The sequence below is a fragment of the Oncorhynchus tshawytscha genome, linkage group LG28, assembly GCF_018296145.1.
Source record: "Oncorhynchus tshawytscha isolate Ot180627B linkage group LG28, Otsh_v2.0, whole genome shotgun sequence".
Lineage (NCBI taxonomy): Eukaryota > Metazoa > Chordata > Actinopteri > Salmoniformes > Salmonidae > Oncorhynchus > Oncorhynchus tshawytscha.
Genome location: NC_056456.1, coordinates 33,875,283 through 33,898,079, shown reverse-complemented (window position 1 = coordinate 33,898,079; position 22,797 = coordinate 33,875,283). Strand labels below are relative to the sequence as shown.

Sequence of the window (22,797 nt, the reverse complement as noted above, 5' to 3'; positions counted from 1 at the left end):
CAGCTCGGGACTGAGGTAGAAGCTCGGGACTGAGGGGAAGCTCGGGACTGAGGGGAAGCTCGGGACTGAGGGGAGGCTCGGGAGTGAGGGGTAGCTCGGGACTGAGGGGTAACTCGGCACTGAGGGGTAACTCGGCACTGAGGGGTAGCTCGGCACTGAGGGGTAGCTCGGCACTGAGGGGAAGCTCGGCACTGAGGGGAAGCTCGGCACTGAGGGGAAGCTCGGCACTGAGGGGAAGCTCAGTACTGAGAGGAAGCCCAGTACTGAGAGAATGCCTAGTACCGAGAGGAAGCCCAGTACCGAGAGGAAGCCCAGTACCGAGAGGAAACTCAGGCAGGTAGTAGGCTCTGGCAGATCCTGGCTAGCTGGTGGTTCTGGCAGATCCTGGCTGACTGGCGGATCCTGGCTAACTGGTGGTTCTGGCAGATCCTGGCTGACTGGCGGATCTGGAAGATTCTGGCTGACTGGTGGATCCTGGCTGACTGGCTGCTCCATGCAGACTGGCAGCTCTGGCTGCTCCATGCAGACTGGCAGCTCTGGCTGCTCCATGCAGACTGGCAGCTCTGGCTGCTCCATGCAGACTGGCAGCTCTGGCTGCTCCATGCAGACTGGCAGCTCTGGCTGCTGCATACAGACTGGCAGCTCTGGCTGCTCCATACAGACTGGCAGCTCTGGCTGCTCCATGCAGACTGGCAGCTCTGGCTGCTCCATGCAGACTGGCAGCTCTGGCTGCTCCATGCAGACTAGCAGCTCTGGCTGCACTGAACAGGCAGGAGACTCCGGCAGCGCTGGAGAGGAGGAAGGCTCTGGCAGCGCTAAACAGGCGGGAGACTCCGGCAGCGCTGGAGAGGAGGAAGGCTCTGGCAGCGCTAAACAGGCGGGAGACTCCGACAGCGCTAAACAGGCGGGAGACTCCGACAGCGCTGGAGAGGAGAAAGGCTCTGGCAGCGCTGAACAGGCGAGGCGCACTGAAGGCCTGGTGCGTGGTGCTGGCACTGGTGGTACTGGGCCGAAGACACGCACAGGAAGCCTGGTGCGGGGAGCTGCCACCGGAGGACTGGTGTGTGAAGGTGGCACAGGATGGACCGGACCATGAAGGTGTACTGGAGAGCCTGAGAGCAGGACTGGCACAGAACGTGCAAGGCTAGGTAGGTACACAGGAGGCCTAGTGCGTGAGGCTGGCACACTCTTCACCAGCCGACTAACACGCACCTCAGGACGAGTATGGGGCGCTGACCCAGGTGCCATCAAATCCCCGACACGCTCCGTCGGGCGAATATCGTACCTAAAGCACCAACCTAGCAACTCCCTCATAACTCTCTCCTCCACTTTCCCCATTAACTCGTTTCCCCCTTAAAGAGGGAAACGAGGCGGTCTTCTGGCCAGACTCCGGAGACGGGCACACCGTGCACCACTCCCTAGCATTCTTCTTGCCAATGTCCAGTCTCTTGACAACAAGGTTGATGAAATCCGAGCAAGGGTAGCATTCCAGAGGGACATCAGAGACTGTAACGTTCTTTGCTTCACGGAAACATGGCTCACTGGAGAGACGCTATCCGAGGCGGTGCAGCCAACGGGTTTCTCCACGCATCGCGCCGACAGAAACAAACATCTTTCTGGTAAGAAGAGGGGCGGGGGCGTATGCCTTATGGCTAACGTGACATGGTGTGATGAAAGAAACATACAGGAACTCAAATCCTTCTGTTCACCTGATTTAGAATTCCTCACAATCAAATGTAGACTGCATTATCTACCAAGAGCATTCTCTTCGATTATAATCACAGCCGTATATATCCCCCCCCAAGCAGACACATCGATGGCTCTGAACGAACTTTATTTAACTCTCTGCAAACTGGAAACGATTTATCCGGAGGCTGCATTCATTGTAGCTGGGGATTTTAACTAGTATGTAACAAGTAATATGAAAACAACTCCCTAAATTTTATCAGCATATCGATTGCGCAACCAGGGGTGGAAAAACCTTGGATCATTGTTACTCTAACTTCCGCGGCGACGCATATAAGGCCCTGCCCCGCCCTCCTTTCGGAAAAGCTGACCACGACTCCATTTTGTTGATCCCTGCCTACAGACAGAAACTAAAACAAGAGGCTCCCACGCTGAGATCTGTCCAACGCTGGTCCGACCAAGCTGACTCCACACTCCAAGACTGCTTCCATCACGTGGACTGGGACATGTTTCGTATTGCGTCAGATAACAATATTGACGAATACGCTGATTCGGTGTGCGAGTTCATTAGAACGTGCGTTGAAGATGTCGTTCCCATAGCAACGATTAAAACATTCCCTAACCAGAAACCGTGGATTGATGGCAGCATTCGTGTGAAACTGAAAGCGCGAACCACTGCTTTTAATCAGGGCAAGGTGTCTGGTAACATGACCGAATACAAACAGTGCAGCTATTCCCTCCGCAAGGCTATCAAACAAGCTAAGCGTCAGTACAGAGACAAAGTAGAATCTCAATTCAACGGCTCAGACACAAGAGGCATGTGGCAGCGTCTACAGTCAATCACGGACTACAGGAAGAAATCCAGCCCAGTCACGGACCAGGATGTCTTGCTCCCAGGCAGACTAAATAACTTTTTTGCCCGCTTTGAGGACAATACAGTGCCACTGACACGGCCTGCAACGAAAACATGCGGTCTCTCCTTCACTGCAGCCGAGGTGAGTAAGACATTTAAACGTGTTAACCCTCGCAAGGCTGCAGGCCCAGACGGCATCCCCAGCCGCGCCCTCAGAGCATGCGCAGACCAGCTGGCCGGTGTGTTTACGGACATATTCAATCAATCCCTATACCAGTCTGCTGTTCCCACATGCTTCAAGAGGGCCACCATTGTTCCTGTTCCCAAGAAAGCTAAGGTAACTGAGCTAAACGACTACCGCCCGTAGCACTCACATCCGTCATCATGAAGTGCTTTGAGAGACTAGTCAAGGACCATATCACCTCCACCCTACCTGACACCCTAGACCCACTCCAATTTGCTTACCGCCCAAATAGGTCCACAGACGATGCAATCTCAACCACACTGCACACTGCCCTAACCCATCTGGACAAGAGGAATACCTATGTGAGAATGCTGTTCATCGACTACAGCTCGGCATTCAACACCATAGTACCCTTCAAGCTCGTCATCAAGCTCGAGACCCCGGGTCTCGACCCCGCCCTGTGCAACTGGGTACTGGACTTCCTGACGGGCCGCCCCCAGGTGGTGAGGGTAGGCAACAACATCTCCTCCCCGCTGATCCTCAACACTGGGGCCCCACAAGGGTGCGTTCTGAGCCCTCTCCTGTACTCCCTGTTCACCCACGACTGCGTGGCCACGCACGCCTCCAACTCAATCATCAAGTTTGCGGACGACACAACAGTGGTAGGCTTGATTACCAACAACGACGAGACGGCCTACAGGGAGGAGGTGAGGGCCCTCGGAGTGTGGTGTCAGGAAAATAACCTCACACTCAACGTCAACAAAACTAAGGAGATGATTGTGGACTTCAGGAAACAGCAGAGGGAACACCCCCTATCCACATCGATGGAACAGTAGTGGAGAGGGTAGCAAGTTTTAAGTTCCTCGGCATACACATCACAGACAAACTGAATTGGTCCACTCACACAGACAGCATCGTGAAGAAGGCGCAGCAGCGCCTCTTCAACCTCAGGAGGCTGAAGAAATTCGGCTTGTCACCAAAAGCACTCACAAACTTCTACAGATGCACAATCGAGAGCATCCTGGCGGGCTGTATCACCGCCTGGTATTGCAACTGCTCCGCCCTCAACCGTAAGGCTCTCCAGAGGGTAGTGAGGTCTGCACAACGCATCATCGGGGGCAAACTACCTGCCCTCCAGGACACCTACACCACCCGATGTTACAGGAAGGCCATAAAGATCATCAAGGACATCAACCACCCGAGCCACTGCCTGTTCACCCCGCTATCATCCAGAAGGCGAGGTCAGTACAGGTGCATCAAAGCTGGGACCGAGAGACTGAAAAACAGCTTCTATCTCAAGGCCATCAGACTGTTAAACAGCCACCACTAACATTGAGTGGCTGCTGCCAACACACTGACACTGACTCAACTCCAGCCACTTTAATAATGGGAATTGATGGGAAATGATGTAAATATATCACTAGCCACTTTAAACAATGCTACCTTATATAATGTTACTTACCCTACATTATTCATGTCATATGCATACGTATACACTGTACTCTATATCATCGACTGCATCCTTATGTAATACATGTATCACTAGCCACTTTAACTATGCCACTTTGTTTACATACTCATCTCATATGTATATACTGTACTCGATATCATCTACTGTATCTTGCCTATGCTGCTCTGTACCATCACTCATTCATATATCCTTATGTACATATTCTTTATCCCCTTACACTGTGTATAAGACAGTAGTTTTGGAATTGTTAGTTAGATTACTTGTTGGTTATTACTGCATTGTCGGAACTAGAAGCACACGCATTTCGCTACACTCGCATTAACATCTGCTAACCATGTGTATGTGACAAATGAAATTTGATTTGATTTGATAACTCCTTCACAGTCTCTGCTTCACTCACCTCCAACACCGGCTCTTGTTCTGGTCTCCTCCTTGGCTCCTCACGATAAACAGGGGGAGTTGGCTCAGGTCTGAACCCTGACTCTGCCACACTCTCCCTGAGCCCCCCCCCCCCAATAAATTTTTGGGGCTGACTCTCGGGCTTCCATCCGCGTCGCCGTGCTGCCTCTTCATACCAGCGCCTTTCCGCTTTCGCCGCCTCCAGTTCTTCTTTGGGGCGGCGATATTCTCCAGGCTGTGTCCAGGGTCCTTTTCCGTCCAATATCTCCTCCCACGTCCAGAAGTCCTGTGATCGCTGCTCCTCACGATAAACAGGGGGAGTTGGCTCAGGTTTGAACCCTGACTCTGCCGCACTCTCCCTGAGAGAAATTTTTGGGGCTGACTCTCGGGCTTCCTTCTGCGCCGCCGTGCTTGTCTCTTCGACTCCATTCTCCTATAGCCCTCTTCTCACTGCTCCAGCGAATCCCAGGCGGGCTCCGGCACTCTCTCTGGGTCGACCGCCCACCTGTCTATTTCCTCCCAAGTCGTATAGTCCATACTCTTGCTGTCCATAACGTCTCCCATGTCCATTCCTTTTTTCGCTGCTCCTGCTGTCGCTGCCTGTCACCACGCTGCTTGGTCCTGTGGTGGGTGATTCTGTTACGGTTTTCTTCCGTTGAAGGAGAGTCGGACCAAAATGCAGCGTGGTAAGTTAGATACATGTTTAATAAATTAAAAAACACGAAATACAAAAACAAGAAACGGAACTTGAAAACCTATACAGCCTATCTGGTGAATACAAAACACTGAGACAGGAACAATCACCCACGAAACACTCAAAGAATATGGCTGCCTAAATATGGTTCCCAATCAGAGACAACGAGAATCACCTGCCTCTGATTGAGAACCGCCTCAGGCAACCATAGACTTTGCTAGAACACCCCACTAAGCCACAATCCCAAAACCTATGAAAAACCCCCATACATAAACACAACACAAAATAAACCCTGTCACACCCTGGCCTGACCAAATAAATATAGAAAACACAAAATACTAAGACCAGGGCGTGACAGCAACTGTATATGCATTCGTAAATCAAGACCTTTATTGAGTTGGGCTCTGGGATGGTGCAACTGTTGAGAATGTGAGCCTATGGTTGTGTGGAGGGAAAGGGTTGAGAGTGTGTGGGTGTGTATGAGTGTGTGGGTGTATATGAGTGTGTGGGTGTGTATGAGTGTGTGGGTGTGTGTGGCTGTCCCACAACTGCTGCGAAGGAGTAAAAGATGTTAGGGACAATATAGGATCATTCACAATAATTGTTTACTAATATAATAATTGCTTGCAATAATGTCATTTTGGTAATGGCGAGACTGGTGAGAGGTAAAATCCTTTGCATAAATTGCCTACACGACTAGAAATATTGATAGCTAATTATGGAAAATAAGAAACAGGATTTTTAAAATATATATATTTTGCCCAAACAGATCATCAAGGTAGATGGATTATTTTAAATATATTATTAGACAATAAACAGCTATGGCATATGAACCTATATGGTCAAAATAATGATGATCCAAGCTTCTTTGAAAATATATATAAGAATTTATCAACTCTACAAGCAACACTAGACTCTATTATTTTGGTGGGAGATGTTAATATGATCTTAAATACCTCTATGGACTGGAAAGGAAATCACACTACAAACTATCACCCTCAGGCATTTAAGGAAATCATGAATGTCAAGGATATATTGGAATTAGTGGATATATGGAGACTTAAATACCCTGACCTAGTGAGATATACATGGCAGAGGCTTAATCAAGCTAGTCGTCTTGACTACTTTCTAATGTCATTCTCTCTGGCACCAAAAGTTTAAAAAGTGTTGATAAAGGACAGAATGTGGTCGGATCATCACATAATTTACATATACATTACTCTTACAGAATTTCCACGTGGGCGTGGATATTAGAAATTCAAATCAAATCCTACTAGATGATAAATTGTTTAGAACTAGGACAGAATCGTTTATAACTGCCTTTTTCAGGCATAACATAGGTACAGCAGATCCTCTTATTGTATGGGACACTTTTAAATGTGCTTTTAGAGGCCATGCAATTCAGTACTCATCTATAAAACAAAAGCAATTTAGATCAAAAGAGTCCATATTAACAAAGGAAATTGAAGAACTAACAGTACAGTTAGATAGCTATAAAAACAGTACCATAGAGGCACAGAATAAGTTAGAGGAAAAACTAAAAGAAATGGAGGAACTTATTCAAGAAAGATCCAGTGTAATAGATTATAAAAATAAAGTTAACTGGATGGAATATGGGGGAAAATGCACCAAATTATTTTTCAATGTTCGATATAGAAATGCAACCAAAATGTTTTTTTATTGAAACTTGTTACAAATGATGGAGTCAAGCATGATTCACTGAATTATATTTTGAAAGAGGAGGTAAAGTACTTTAAGAATATGTTTTTTGTTTCAGTCTCCTCCATCTCCACTAACTGAATCTAATTGTATGGATTTTTTTCCTAATAATAATGTAAAATGAACAGCTGTACAGAAAGACTCATGTGAAGGCCAAATTACAGAGGAGGAACTTCTTGATGCAATGAAAGCCTTTAAGTCCGGGAAAACTCCAGGGCTGGATGGCATACCAGTGGAAGTATACAAAACTATTTTTGATATACTCAGAGGACCACTATTCGCAAGTTTTAACCACTCCTATATAAATGGTAGAGTATCAGACACGCAATAAGAAGGTCTGATATCATTATTACTGAAACAGGACCCAAGTGGTAAACAGTGGGGCAAAAAAGTATTTAGTCAGCCACCAATTGTGCAAGTTCTCCCACTTAAAAAGATGAGAGAAGCCTGTAATTTTCATCATAGGTACACTTCAACTATGACAGAAAAAATGAGGGGGAAAAATCCAGAAAATCACATTTTAGGATTTTTAATGAATTTATTTGCAAATGATGGTGGAAAATAAGTATTTGGTCAATAACAAACGTTTATCTCAATACTTTGTTATATACCCTTTGTTGGCAATGACAGCAGTCAAATGTTTTCTGTAAGTCTTCACAAGGTTTTCACACACTGTTGCTGGTATTTTGGCCCATTCCTCCATGCAGATCTCCTCTAGAGCAGTGATGTTTTGGGGCTGTTGCTGGGCAACACGGACTTTCAACTCCCTCTAAAGATTTTCTAGGGGTTGAGATCTGGAGACTGGCTAGGCCACTCCAGGACCTTGAAATGCTTATTACGAAGCCACTCCTTTGTTGCCCGGGCGGTGTGTTTGGGATCATTGCCATGCTGAAAGACCCAGCCACGTTTCATCTTTAATGCCCTTGCTGATGGAAGGAGGTTTTCACTCAAAATCTCACGATACATGGCCCCATTCATTCTTTCCTTTACACGGATCAGTCGTCCTGTTCCCTTTGCAGAAAAACAGCCCCAAAGCATGATGTTTCCACCCCCATGCTTCACAGTAGGTATGGGGTTTTTTGGATGCAACTCAGCATTCTATGTCCTCCAAACACGACAAGTTGAGTTTTTACCAAAAAGTAATTTTTTGGTTTCATCTGACCATATGACATTCTCCCAATCTTCTTCTTGTTCATCCAAATGCTCTCTAGCAAACTTCAGACGGGCCTGGACATGTACTGGCTTAAGCAGGGGGACACGTCTGGCACTGCAGGATTTAAGTCCCTGGCGGCGTAGTGTGTTACTGATGGTAGGCTTTGTTACTTTGGTCCCAGCTCTCTACAGGTAATTCACTAGGTCCCCCCGTGTGGTTCTGGGATTTTTGCTCACCGTTCTTGTGATCATTATGACCCCACGGGGTGAGATCTTGTGTGGAGCCCCAGATCGAGGGAGATTATCAGTGGTCTTGTATGTCTTCCATTTCCTAATAATTGCTCCCACAGTTGATTTCTTCAAACCAAGCTGCTTACCTATTGCAGATTCAGTCTTCCCAGCCTGGTGCAGGACTACAATTTTGTTTCTGGTGTCCTTTGACAGCTCTTTGGTCTTGGCCATAGTGGAGTTTGGAGTGTGACTGTTTAAGGTTGTGGACAGGTGTCTTTTATACTGATAACAAGTTCAAACAGGTGCCATTAATACAGGTAACACGTGGAGGACAGAGGAGCCTCTTAAAGATGAAGTTACAGGTCTGTGAGAGCCAGAAATCTTGCTTGTTTGTAGGTGACCAAATACTTATTTTCCACCATAATTTGCAAATAAATTCATAAAAAATCCTACAATGGGATTTTCTGGATTTTTTTTCTCATTTTGTCTGTCATATTTGAAGTGTACCTATGATGAAAATTACAGGCCTCTCTCATCTTTTTAAGTGGGAGAACTTGCACAATTGGTGGCTGACTAAATACTTTTTGCCCCACTGTATATAAAGATCCAGTCCATTTAAAAAATTGGAGACCTCTTACACTTCAGTGTTGTGATGCAAAAATCCTAGCTAAATGCTTGGCGCATAGAACTAAAAAAAAATTGTCAGATATTATTCATCCTAACCGGACAGGTTTTTTACATGGGCGATACATAAGACAAGTACTGGAAACAATAAAATACTATGAAATATCGGGGACATCAGGCCTGGTTTTCATAGCTGATTTTTAAAAGGCTTTTGATAAAGTACGACTAGAGTTTATATACAAATGGCTAGAATGTTTCAATTTTGGGGAATCTCTTATAAATAAAAATAAAATGGGTTAAAGTTATGTGTAGTAACCCTAGGTGTAAAATAGTAAATAATGGGTAGAACTCAGAAAATGTTAAACTATCTAGAGGAGTAAAACAAGGTTGTCCACTATCGGCATATCTATTTATTATTGCCATCAAAATGTTAGCTGTTAAAATTAGATCAAACAATAATATCAAGGGATTAGAAATCCGTGGCTTAAAAACTAAGGTGTCATTGTACGCAATTGATTCATGTTTTCTTTTAAAATCACAATTATAATCTCTCCACGGCCTCATAGAGGATCTAGATACTTTTGCTATCCTCTCTGGATTAAAACCAAATTATGATAAGTGTACTATATTATGTATTGGATCACAAAAAATGCTAATTTTACATTACTATGTAGTTTACCAACTAAATCGTCTGACGGAGATGTGAACATACTCGATATACAAATCCCAAAAGAAAGAAATTCTCACTCCAAAACATTTTTATAGACAATTTGCAAAAATAGATAAGATCTTGCTACCATGGTAAGGAAAATACCTGTCTATTTGTGGAAAAATCACCCTGATTAACTCTAGTCATATCATAGTTTACCTATTTGCTTATGGTTTTGCCTACACATAGTGACCTGCTTTTTAAATTATACGAACAAAAAATATTCAATTTTATTTGGAATTGCAAGCCAGACAAAATTAAAAGGGCCTATTTATATAACAATTATGAATTCGGAGGGCAGAAATGATTAAATATTAAAGCATTAGACCTCCTACTAAAGGCATCAGTCATACAAAAGTTATACTTAAATCCAAACTGGTTCTCTAGTAAACTGGTAGGTATGTCTCATCCCATGTTCAAGAATGGCCTTTTTCCCTTTATTCAGATTACAACTGCTCACTTTTGGTTGTTTGAAAAGGAAATTAATCTCCAAAATATCGTAATTTTTTAAAACAAGCCTTAGAACGTTGGTTGCAATTTCAGTTTAATCCACCTGAAAATACAGAACAAATAATACAACAAATATTGTGGTTAAACTCAAGTAAGTAACTAATTGATTAAAAAAACATATTTTTCGGAAGAAATGTAAAAAATACATTTAAAAAAGGTATCATTTTAGTGAATGACATCATAAATAGGACTGGTGGAGTTATGTCACACATGCAGCTAACACAGAGATATGGAAATGTCTGCTCTACACAAAATTACAACCAACTATTTGCAGCATTACCACAGAAATGGAAGAGGCAAGTAGAAGGAGGAAAAAGTATGGAACTTGTATGTCGGCCCTGTATTAAAGAACATAAATGGTTAAAGAAAGGTCTGATAAATATAAACATATACCAATTTAATTTAAGGACCAAAAAACTGACTGCGGTGCCATATAAATGACAGAATAGTTGGGAAGAGATTTTCAATGTACTCATTCCATGGCACATGTTTTATCAATTGATACGCAAAACAACGCCGGATTCAAAACTTCAAATTTTTTAACTTGCAACCAATAGAATGTTATATATATGGGGGATACAATCTTCCCAGCTCTGCAGATTTTGCTGTGAGGAAGCATTTATTTTGGTATTCTCCATATGTAGCTCATTTTTGGTCACAGGTCCAGGAATGGCTGAAGAATTGCAACATTTGCCTAGAACTAACGCTGCAGATGGCAATACTGGGTGATTTGAAAAGCCATTGTCAATCAATCAATAATATAATAATTATTTTAGCAATAATGTTTATCTTTCATTTACAATCTGTAGAAGCTATGAGAATATAAAGGTTCAGTACTTTTGTGAAGCATCACAGCACAGCTGGAAAATAGATGGCAAATAGAAATCCAAAATGGATGGTGTAAAGAGATAGATGGGAGAGGTTGAATGGAGCTGAAGGGTGGGACTAATAACAAGTTAACCAATGTAAAACATACGGGGTCTGTAAAATGTATATAGGTTCAGAAATGTTGTGAAATAGCACAGTTACAAATAGAAATCAAACTGGATGGACATCAGAAATAGAGGAAGGACTAAAAACCAACAAAATATAACTATTGTAAAATAGATTGTCTGTAAAATGTGTACAGTATGTATAAACTGAAGGTAGAAGCCTAAGTGTTATTGTTTATTAGTTTACTCCATTTGGGGGAAGGGTGGTAGGGTTTGTGGGGAATAATAAAGGTATATTCAAAAAAAAGATATGGGAGATTGGAAATGATGCAGACAATTACATTGATGGAAGCAACAATCTTTCCACAATATTAAGCTGATCCACCTCTTTAAAAAAAGTTTAAAAAACAACATACCTCGGGCAGTAGGAAGCTCTCATCCATTTATATGCAGATGATACAGTCTTATACTCAGCCCCGGATTTTGTGTTAAACTCTACAACAAAGCTTTCTTACGCTTCGAACACACTGACAGCGTCATTGCGCAAAATAGTACACAGCATCATCTTGATGTATGCAACAGAAGTTCAACATTCACCTTCTACTACCATTTCTGTCAAACCGTCTACACATACAGTTTGATCACATATACATTCGATAAATCCAACGTACTGTATGAACCACACAGAACACACTGCAACTGCCTCTGCAACGCTATGCTGCAAGGCAAACACAGCGTTTCATTGGAAAAGAATGTAATTCTAGTGTACCAATTCTGGCGTCTGTGTTTTTGAAGCTTTAGAGTCCAACAAGCTTTCTCTGCCCTTAACCTTGTTCTGAGCATCTCCAAAACATTGTGGTTTGGTAAGAAGAATGCACTTCTCCCCGCCCGTGTGATTCATACCTCTGAGGATTTAGAGCTTGAGGTAGTCACTTCATTCAAGTACTTGGGAGTATGGCTTGACGGTACACTGTCCTTCTCTCAGGACATATCAAAGCTGCAGGCTAAAGTTAAATCTAGACTTGGTTTCCTCTATCGTAATCGCTACTCGTTCTCCACAGCTGCCAAACTAACTCGGATTCAGATGACCATCCTACCCATGCTAGATTACGGAGATGTAATTTATAGATCGGCAGGTAAGGGTGCTCTTGAGCGGCTAGATGTTCTTTACCATTCGGCCATCAGATTTGCCACAAATGCTCCTTATAGGACACATCACTGCACTCTATACTGCAGCCCTCATCCTCCACATACAACACCCGTTCTGCCAGTCACATTCTGTTAAAGGTCCCCAAAGTACACACATCCCTGGGTCGCTTCTCTTATAGTTGCAGCGACTGGAACAAGCTGCAAAAACGGGATTTTTATTTATTTATCTCCATCTCTTGATTCTAAGACTCAATCCCGGATACTCTTTCTGACAGTTGTGGCTGCTTCGCGTGAACTATTGTTGTCTTTACCTTCTTGCCTTTGTGCTGTTGTCTGTGCCCAATAATGTTTGTACCATGTTTTGCGCTGCTACCATGTTTTGTGCTTTTACCATTTTGTGATGCCTCCATGTTGTTGTCATGTGGTGTTGCTACCATGTTTTGTGCTTTTACCATTTTGTGATGCCTCCATGTTGTTGTCATGTGGTGTTGCTACCATGCTGTGTGTCATGTGTGAGATAAGACCCTCATAGGCGTGGAAATGTGTGTGTGTGAGATAGGACCCTCATGGGCGTGGAAATGTGTGTGTGTGTGTGTGTGTGTGTGAGATAGGACCCTCATGGGCGTGGAAATGTGTGTGTGTGTGTGAGATAGGACCCTCATGGGTGTGGAAATGTGTGTGTGTGAGATAGGACCCTCATGGGCGTGGAAATGTGTGTGTGTGAGATAGGACCCTCATGGGCGTGGAAATGTGTGTGTGTGTGAGATAGGACCCTCATGGGCGTGGAAATGTGTGTGTGTGTGAGATAGGACCCTCATGGGCGTGGAAATGTGTGTGTGTGTGTGTGTGTGTGTGAGATAGGACCCTCATGGGCGTGGAAATGTGTGTGTGTGTGTGTGTGTGAGATAGGACCCTCATGGGCGTGGAAATGTGTGTGTGTGTGTGAGATAGGACCCTCATGGGCGTGGAAATGTGTGTGTGTGTGTGAGATAGGACCCTCATGGGCGTGGAAATGTGTGTGTGTGTGAGATAGGACCCTCATGGGCGTGGAAATGTGTGTGTGTGTGTGTGTGTGAGATAGGACCCTCATGGGCGTGGAAATGTGTGTGTGTGTGAGATAGGACCCTCATGGGTGTGGAAATGTGTGTGTGTGTGAGATAGGACCCTCATGGGCGTGGAAATGTGTGTGTGTGTGTGTGTGTGTGAGATAGGACCCTCATGGGCGTGGAAATGTGTGTGTGTGTGTGTGAGATAGGACCCTCATGGGCGTGGAAATGTGTGTGTGTGTGTGTGTGTGTGTGTGTGTGTGTGTGTGTGTGTGTGTGAGATAGGACCCTCATGGGCGTGGAAATGTGTGTGTGTGTGAGATAGGACCCTCATGGGCGTGGAAATGTGTGTGTGTGTGTGTGTGTGTGTGTGTGTGAGATAGGACCCTCATGGGCGTGGAAATGTGTGTGTGTGTGTGAGATAGGACCCTCATGGGCGTGGAAATGTGTGTGTGTGTGAGATAGGACCCTCATGGGTGTGGAAATGTGTGTGTGTCTGAGATAGGACCCTCATGGGCGTGGAAATGTGTGTGTGTGTGTGTGTGTGTGAGATAGGACCCTCATGGGCGTGGAAATGTGTGTGTGTGTGTGTGAGATAGGACCCTCATGGGCGTGGAAATGTGTGTGTGTGTGTGTGTGTGTGTGTGAGATAGGACCCTCATGGGCGTGGAAATGTGTGTGTGTGTGTGAGATAGGACCCTCATGGGCGTGGAAATGTGTGTGTGTGTGTGTGTGTGTGTGTGTGAGATAGGACCCTCATGGGTGTGGAAATGTGTGTGTGTGTGTGAGATAGGACCCTCATGGGCGTGGATGTGTGTGTGTGTGTGAGATAGGACCCTCATGGGTGTGGAAATGTGTGTGTGTGTGTGAGATAGGACCCTCATGGGTGTGGAAATGTGTGTGTGTGTGTGAGATAGGACCCTCATGGGTGTGGAAATGTGTGTGTGTGTGAGATAGGACCCTCATGGGCGTGGAAATGTGTGTGTGTGTGAGATAGGACCCTCATGGGCGTGGAAATGTGTGTGTGTGTGAGATAGGACCCTCATGGGTGTGGAAATGTGTGTGTGTGTGAGATAGGACCCTCATGGGCGTGGAAATGTGTGTGTGTGTGAGATAGGACCCTCATGGGCGTGGAAATGTGTGTGTGTGTGAGATAGGACCCTCATGGGCGTGGAAATGTGTGTGTGTGTGAGATAGGACCCTCATGGGCGTGGAAGTGTGTGTGTGTGTGTGTGTGTGTGTGTGTGTGTGTGTGTGTGTGTGTGTGTGTGTGTGTGTGTGTGTGAGATAGGACCCTCATGGGCGTGGAAATGTGTGTGTGTGTGTGTGTGTGTGTGTGTGTGTGTGTGTGTGTGAGATAGGACCCTCATGGGCGTGGAAATGTGTGTGTGTGTGTGTGTGTGTGTGTGTGTGTGTGTGTGTGAGATAGGACCCTCATGGGCGTGGAAATGTGTGTGTGTGTGAGATAGGACCCTCATGGGTGTGGAAATGTGTGTGTGTGTGAGATAGGACCCTCATGGGCGTGGAAATGTGTGTGCGTGTGTGTGTGTGTGAGATAGGACCCTCATGGGCGTGGAAATGTGTGTGTGTGTGTGTGAGATAGGACCCTCATGGGCGTGGAAATGTGTGTGTGTGTGTGTGTGTGTGTGAGATAGGACCCTCATGGGCGTGGAAATGTGTGTGTGTGTGTGAGATAGGACCCTCATGGGCGTGGAAATGTGTGTGTGTGTGTGTGTGTGTGTGTGTGTGAGATAGGACCCTCATGGGCGTGGAAATGTGTGTGTGTGTGTGAGATAGGACCCTCATGGGCGTGGAAATGTGTGTGTGTGTGAGATAGGACCCTCATGGGTGTGGAAATGTGTGTGTGTGTGAGATAGGACCCTCATGGGCGTGGAAATGTGTGTGTGTGTGTGTGTGTGTGAGATAGGACCCTCATGGGCGTGGAAATGTGTGTGTGTGTGTGTGAGATAGGACCCTCATGGGCGTGGAAATGTGTGTGTGTGTGTGTGTGTGTGTGAGATAGGACCCTCATGGGCGTGGAAATGTGTGTGTGTGTGTGAGATAGGACCCTCATGGGCATGGAAATGTGTGTGTGTGTGTGTGTGTGTGTGTGTGAGATAGGACCCTCATGGGCGTGGAAATGTGTGTGTGTGTGTGAGATAGGACCCTCATGGGCGTGGAAATGTGTGTGTGTGTGTGTGAGATAGGACCCTCATGGGTGTGGAAATGTGTGTGTGTGAGATAGGACCCTCATGGGTGTGGAAATGTGTGTGTGTGTGTGAGATAGGACCCTCATGGGTGTGTGAAATGTGTGTAGGACCCTCATGTGTGTGTGTGTGAGATAGTGCGTGTGTGTGTGTGAGATAGGACCCTCATGGGCGTGGAAATGTGTGTGTGTGAGATAGGACCCTCATGGGCGTGGAAATGTGTGTGTGTGTGTGTGTGTGTGTGTGTGTGTGTGTGAGAGATAGGACCCTCATGGGCGTGGAAATGTGTGTGTGTGTGAGATAGGACCCTCATGGGCGTGGAAATGTGTGTGTGTGTGTGTGTGTGTGTGTGTGTGTGTGTGTGTGTGAGATAGGACCCTCATGGGCGTGGAAATGTGTGTGTGTGTGTGTGTGAGATAGGACCCTCATGGGCGTGGAAATGTGTGTGTGTGTGTGAGATAGGACCCTCATGGGCGTGGAAATGTGTGTGTGTGTGTGAGATAGGACCCTCATGGGCGTGGAAATGTGTGTGTGTGTGAGATAGGACCCTCATGGGCGTGGAAATGTGTGTGTGTGTGTGAGATAGGACCCTCATGGGCGTGGAAATGTGTGTGTGTGTGAGATAGGACCCTCATGGGCGTGGAAATGTGTGTGTGTGTGTGTGTGAGATAGGACCCTCATGGGCGTGGAAATGTGTGTGTGTGTGAGATAGGACCCTCATGGGTGTGGAAATGTGTGTGTGTGTGAGATAGGACCCTCATGGGCGTGGAAATGTGTGTGTGTGTGTGTGTGTGTGTGAGATAGGACCCTCATGGGCGTGGAAATGTGTGTGTGTGTGTGTGAGATAGGACCCTCATGGGCGTGGAAATGTGTGTGTGTGTGTGTGTGTGTGTGTGTGTGTGTGTGAGATAGGACCCTCATGGGCGTGGAAATGTGTGTGTGTGTGTGAGATAGGACCCTCATGGGCGTGGAAATGTGTGTGTGTGTGTGTGTGTGTGTGTGTGTGTGTAGGACCCTCATGGGCGTGGAAATGTGTGTGTGTGTGTGAGATAGGACCCTCATGGGCGTGGAAATGTGTGTGTGTGTGAGATAGGACCCTCATGGGTGTGGAAATGTGTGTGTGTGTGAGATAGGACCCTCATGGGCGTGTGTGTGTGAGATAGGACCCTCATGGGCGTGGAAATGTGTGTGTGTGTGTGTGTGTGTGAGATAGGACCCTCATGGGCGTGGAAATGTGTGTGTGTGTGTGTGTGTGAGATAGGACCCTCATGGGCGTGGAAATGTGTGTGTGTGTGTGTGTGTGTGAGATAGGACCCTCATGGGCGTGGAAATGTGTGTGTGTGTGTGAGATAGGACCCTCATGGGCGTGGAAATGTGTGTGTGTGTGTGTGTGTGTGTGTGTGAGATAGGACCCTCATGGGCGTGGAAATGTGTGTGTGTGTGTGAGATAGGACCCTCATGGGCGTGGAAATGTGTGTGTGTGTGTGAGATAGGACCCTCATGGGTGTGGAAATGTGTGTGTGTGTGTGAGATAGGACCCTCATGGGTGTGGAAATGTGTGTGTGTGTGTGAGATAGGACCCTCATGGGCGTGGAAATGTGTGTGTGTGTGTGTGTGTGTGAGATAGGACCCTCATGGGCGTGGAAATGTGTGTGTGTGTGTGTGAGATAGGACCCTCATGGGCGTGGAAATGTGTGTGTGTGTGTGTGTGTGTGTGTGAGATAGGACCCTCATGGGCATGGAAATGTGTGTGTGTGTGTGAGATAGGACCCTCATGGGCGTGGAAATGTGTGTGTGTGTGTGTGTGTGTGTGTGTGTGAGATAGGACCCTCATGGGCGTGGAAATGTGTGTGTGTGTGTGAGATAGGACCCTCATGGGCGTGGAAATGTGTGTGTGTGTGTGAGATAGGACCCTCATGGGTGTGGAAATGTGTGTGTGTGTGTGAGATAGGACCCTCATGGGTGTGGAAATGTGTGTGTGTGTGTGAGATAGGACCCTCATGGGTGTGGAAATGTGTGTGTGTGTGTGTGTGTGAGATAGGACCCTCATGGGCGTGGAAATGTGTGTGTGTGTGAGATAGGACCCTCATGGGCGTGGAAATGTGTGTGTGTGTGTGTGTGTGTGAGATAGGACCCTCATGGGCGTGGAAATGTGTGTGTGTGTGTGTGAGATAGGACCCTCATGGGCGTGAAATGTGTGTGTGTGTGTGTGTGTGTGTGAGATAGGACCCTCATGGGCGTGGAAATGTGTGTGTGTGTGTGAGATAGGACCCTCATGGGCGTGGAAATGTGTGTGTGTGTGTGTGTGTGTGTGTGTGTGTGAGATAGGACCCTCATGGGCGTGGAAATGTGTGTGTGTGTGTGAGATAGGACCCTCATGGGCGTGGAAATGTGTGTGTGTGTGTGAGATAGGACCCTCATGGGTGTGGAAATGTGTGTGTGTGTGTGAGATAGGACCCTCATGGGTGTGGAAATGTGTGTGTGTGTGTGAGATAGGACCCTCATGGGTGTGGAAATGTGTGTGTGCGTGTGTGTGTGAGATAGGACCCTCATGGGCGTGGAAATGTGTGTGTGTGTGAGATAGGACCCTCATGGGCGTGGAAATGTGTGTGTGTGTGAGATAGGACCCTCATGGGTGTGGAAATGTGTGTGTGTGTGTGAGATAGGACCCTCATGGGCGTGGAAATGTGTGTGTGTGTGAGATAGGACCCTCATGGGCGTGGAAATGTGTGTGTGTGTGAGATAGGACCCTCATGGGCGTGGAAATGTGTGTGTGTGTGAGATAGGACCCTCATGGGCGTGGAAGTGTGTGTGTGTGTGTGTGTGTGTGTGTGTGTGTGTGTGTGTGTGTGTGTGTGTGTGTGTGTGTGTGTGTGAGATAGGACCCTCATGGGCGTGGAAATGTGTGTGTGTGTGTGTGTGTGTGTGTGTGTGTGTGTGTGTGTGTGTGTGTGTGTGTGAGATAGGACCCTCATGGGCGTGAAATGTGTGAAATGTGTGTGTGTGTGTGTGTGTGTGTGTGTGTGTGTGTGTGTGTGTGTGTGAGATAGGACCCTCATGGGCGTGGAAATGTGTGTGTGTGTGAGATAGGACCCTCATGGGTGTGGAAATGTGTGTGTGTGTGAGATAGGACCCTCATGGGCGTGGAAATGTGTGTGTGTGTGTGTGTGTGTGAGATAGGACCCTCATGGGCGTGGAAATGTGTGTGTGTGTGTGTGAGATAGGACCCTCATGGGCGTGGAAATGTGTGTGTGTGTGTGTGTGTGTGTGTGAGATAGGACCCTCATGGGCGTGGAAATGTGTGTGTGTGTGTGAGATAGGACCCTCATGGGCGTGGAAATGTGTGTGTGTGTGTGTGTGTGTGTGTGTGTGAGATAGGACCCTCATGGGCGTGGAAATGTGTGTGTGTGTGTGAGATAGGACCCTCATGGGCGTGGAAATGTGTGTGTGTGTGAGATAGGACCCTCATGGGTGTGGAAATGTGTGTGTGTGTGAGATAGGACCCTCATGGGCGTGGAAATGTGTGTGTGTGTGTGTGTGTGTGAGATAGGACCCTCATGGGCGTGGAAATGTGTGTGTGTGTGTGTGAGATAGGACCCTCATGGGCGTGGAAATGTGTGTGTGTGTGTGTGTGTGTGTGTGAGATAGGACCCTCATGGGCGTGGAAATGTGTGTGTGTGTGTGAGATAGGACCCTCATGGGCGTGGAAATGTGTGTGTGTGTGTGAGATAGGACCCTCATGGGCGTGGAAATGTGTGTGTGTGTGTGAGATAGGACCCTCATGGGCGTGGAAATGTGTGTGTGTGTGTGTGAGATAGGACCCTCATGGGTGTGGAAATGTGTGTGTGTGAGATAGGACCCTCATGGGTGTGGAAATGTGTGTGTGTGTGAGATAGGACCCTCATGGGTGTGGAAATGTGTGTGTGCGTGTGTGTGTGTGAGATAGGACCCTCATGGGCGTGGAAATGTGTGTGTGTGTGAGATAGGACCCTCATGGGCGTGGAAATGTGTGTGTGTGTGAGATAGGACCCTCATGGGTGTGGAAATGTGTGTGTGTGTGAGATAGGACCCTCATGGGCGTGGAAATGTGTGTGTGTGTGTGTGTGTGTGTGTGTGTGTGAGATAGGACCCTCATGGGCGTGGAAATGTGTGTGTGTGTGAGATAGGACCCTCATGGGCGTGGAAATGTGTGTGTGTGTGTGTGTGTGTGTGTGTGTGTGTGTGTGTGTGTGTGTGTGTGTGTGTGTGTGAGATAGGACCCTCATGGGCGTGGAAATGTGTGTGTGTGTGTGTGTGTGAGATAGGACCCTCATGGGCGTGGAAATGTGTGTGTGTGTGTGAGATAGGACCCTCATGGGCGTGGAAATGTGTGTGTGTGTGTGAGATAGGACCCTCATGGGCGTGGAAATGTGTGTGTGTGTGAGATAGGACCCTCATGGGCGTGGAAATGTGTGTGTGTGTGTGAGATAGGACCCTCATGGGCGTGGAAATGTGTGTGTGTGTGAGATAGGACCCTCATGGGCGTGGAAATGTGTGTGTGTGTGTGTGTGTGAGATAGGACCCTCATGGGCGTGGAAATGTGTGTGTGTGTGAGATAGGACCCTCATGGGTGTGGAAATGTGTGTGTGTGTGAGATAGGACCCTCATGGGCGTGGAAATGTGTGTGTGTGTGTGTGTGTGTGAGATAGGACCCTCATGGGCGTGGAAATGTGTGTGTGTGTGTGTGAGATAGGACCCTCATGGGCGTGGAAATGTGTGTGTGTGTGTGTGTGTGTGTGTGAGATAGGACCCTCATGGGCGTGGAAATGTGTGTGTGTGTGTGAGATAGGACCCTCATGGGCGTGGAAATGTGTGTGTGTGTGTGTGTGTGTGTGTGAGATAGGACCCTCATGGGCGTGGAAATGTGTGTGTGTGTGTGAGATAGGACCCTCATGGGCGTGGAAATGTGTGTGTGTGTGAGATAGGACCCTCATGGGTGTGGAAATGTGTGTGTGTGTGAGATAGGACCCTCATGGGCGTGGAAATGTGTGTGTGTGTGTGTGTGTGTGATAGGACCCTCATGGGCGTGGAAATGTGTGTGTGTGTGTGTGAGATAGGACCCTCATGGGCGTGGAAATGTGTGTGTGTGTGTGTGTGAGATAGGACCCTCATGGGCGTGGAAATGTGTGTGTGTGTGTGAGATAGGACCCTCATGGGCGTGGAAATGTGTGTGTGTGTGTGTGTGTGTGTGTGTGAGATAGGACCCTCATGGGCGTGGAAATGTGTGTGTGTGTGTGAGATAGGACCCTCATGGGCGTGGAAATGTGTGTGTGTGTGAGATAGGACCCTCATGGGTGTGGAAATGTGTGTGTGTGTGTGAGATAGGACCCTCATGGGTGTGGAAATGTGTGTGTGTGTGTGAGATAGGACCCTCATGGGTGTGGAAATGTGTGTGTGCGTGTGTGTGTGTGAGATAGGACCCTCATGGGCGTGGAAATGTGTGTGTGTGTGTGAGATAGGACCCTCATGGGCGTGGAAATGTGTGTGTGTGTGAGATAGGACCCTCATGGGCGTGGAAATGTGTGTGTGTGTGTGTGAGATAGGACCCTCATGGGCGTGGAAGTGTGTGTGTGTGTGTGTGTGTGTGTGTGTGTGTGTGTGTGTGTGTGTGTGTGTGTGTGTGTGTGTGAGATAGGACCCTCATGGGCGTGGAAATGTGTGTGTGTGTGTGTGTGTGTGTGTGTGTGTGTGTGTGTGTGTGTGTGTGTGTGTGAGATAGGACCCTCATGGGCGTGGAAATGTGTGTGTGTGTGTGTGTGTGTGTGTGTGTGTGTGTGTGTGTGTGTGTGTGTGTGTGTGTGTGTGTGTGTGTGAGATAGGACCCTCATGGGCGTGGAAATGTGTGTGTGTGTGAGATAGGACCCTCATGGGTGTGGAAATGTGTGTGTGTGTGAGATAGGACCCTCATGGGCGTGGAAATGTGTGTGTGTGTGTGTGTGTGTGAGATAGGACCCTCATGGGCGTGGAAATGTGTGTGTGTGTGTGTGAGATAGGACCCTCATGGGCGTGGAAATGTGTGTGTGTGTGTGTGTGTGTGTGTGAGATAGGACCCTCATGGGCGTGGAAATGTGTGTGTGTGTGTGAGATAGGACCCTCATGGGCGTGGAAATGTGTGTGTGTGTGTGTGTGTGTGTGTGTGAGATAGGACCCTCATGGGCGTGGAAATGTGTGTGTGTGTGTGAGATAGGACCCTCATGGGCGTGGAAATGTGTGTGTGTGTGAGATAGGACCCTCATGGGTGTGGAAATGTGTGTGTGTGTGAGATAGGACCCTCATGGGCGTGGAAATGTGTGTGTGTGTGTGTGTGTGTGAGATAGGACCCTCATGGGCGTGGAAATGTGTGTGTGTGTGTGTGAGATAGGACCCTCATGGGCGTGGAAATGTGTGTGTGTGTGTGTGTGTGTGTGTGAGATAGGACCCTCATGGGCGTGGAAATGTGTGTGTGTGTGTGAGATAGGACCCTCATGGGCGTGGAAATGTGTGTGTGTGTGTGTGTGTGTGTGTGAGATAGGACCCTCATGGGCGTGGAAATGTGTGTGTGTGTGAGATAGGACCCTCATGGGCGTGGAAATGTGTGTGTGTGTGTCAGATAGGACCCTCATGGGTGTGGAAATGTGTGTGTGTGTGTGAGATAGGACCCTCATGGGTGTGGAAATGTGTGTGTGCATGTGTGTGTGTGAGATAGGACCCTCATGGGCGTGGAAATGTGTGTGTGTGTGTGAGATAGGACCCTCATGGGCGTGGAAATGTGTGTGTGTGTGAGATAGGACCCTCATGGGTGTGGAAATGTGTGTGTGTGTGAGATAGGACCCTCATGGGCGTGGAAATGTGTGTGTGTGTGAGATAGGACCCTCATGGGCGTGGAAATGTGTGTGTGTGTGAGATAGGACCCTCATGGGCGTGGAAATGTGTGTGTGTGTGTGTGAGATAGGACCCTCATGGGCGTGGAAGTGTGTGTGTGTGTGTGTGTGTGTGTGTGTGTGTGTGTGTGTGTGTGTGTGTGTGTGTGAGATAGGACCCTCATGGGCGTGGAAATGTGTGTGTGTGTGTGTGTGTGTGTGTGTGTGTGTGTGTGTGAGATAGGACCCTCATGGGCGTGGAAATGTGTGTGTGTGTGTGTGTGTGTGTGTGTGTGTGTGTGTGTGTGTGAGATAGGACCCTCATGGGCGTGGAAATGTGTGTGTGTGTGTGT

General features: G+C 47.3%; 1 protein-coding gene across 1 annotated transcript in view; it reads left to right on the top strand.

Annotated features, from left to right (window-relative positions):
- LOC112227145 (ephrin type-B receptor 3-like) overlaps positions 1 to 22,797 on the top strand; it is a 70,763-nt gene that overhangs the window by 20,580 nt on the left and 27,386 nt on the right. The gene's annotated exons all lie outside the window — the stretch shown is intronic.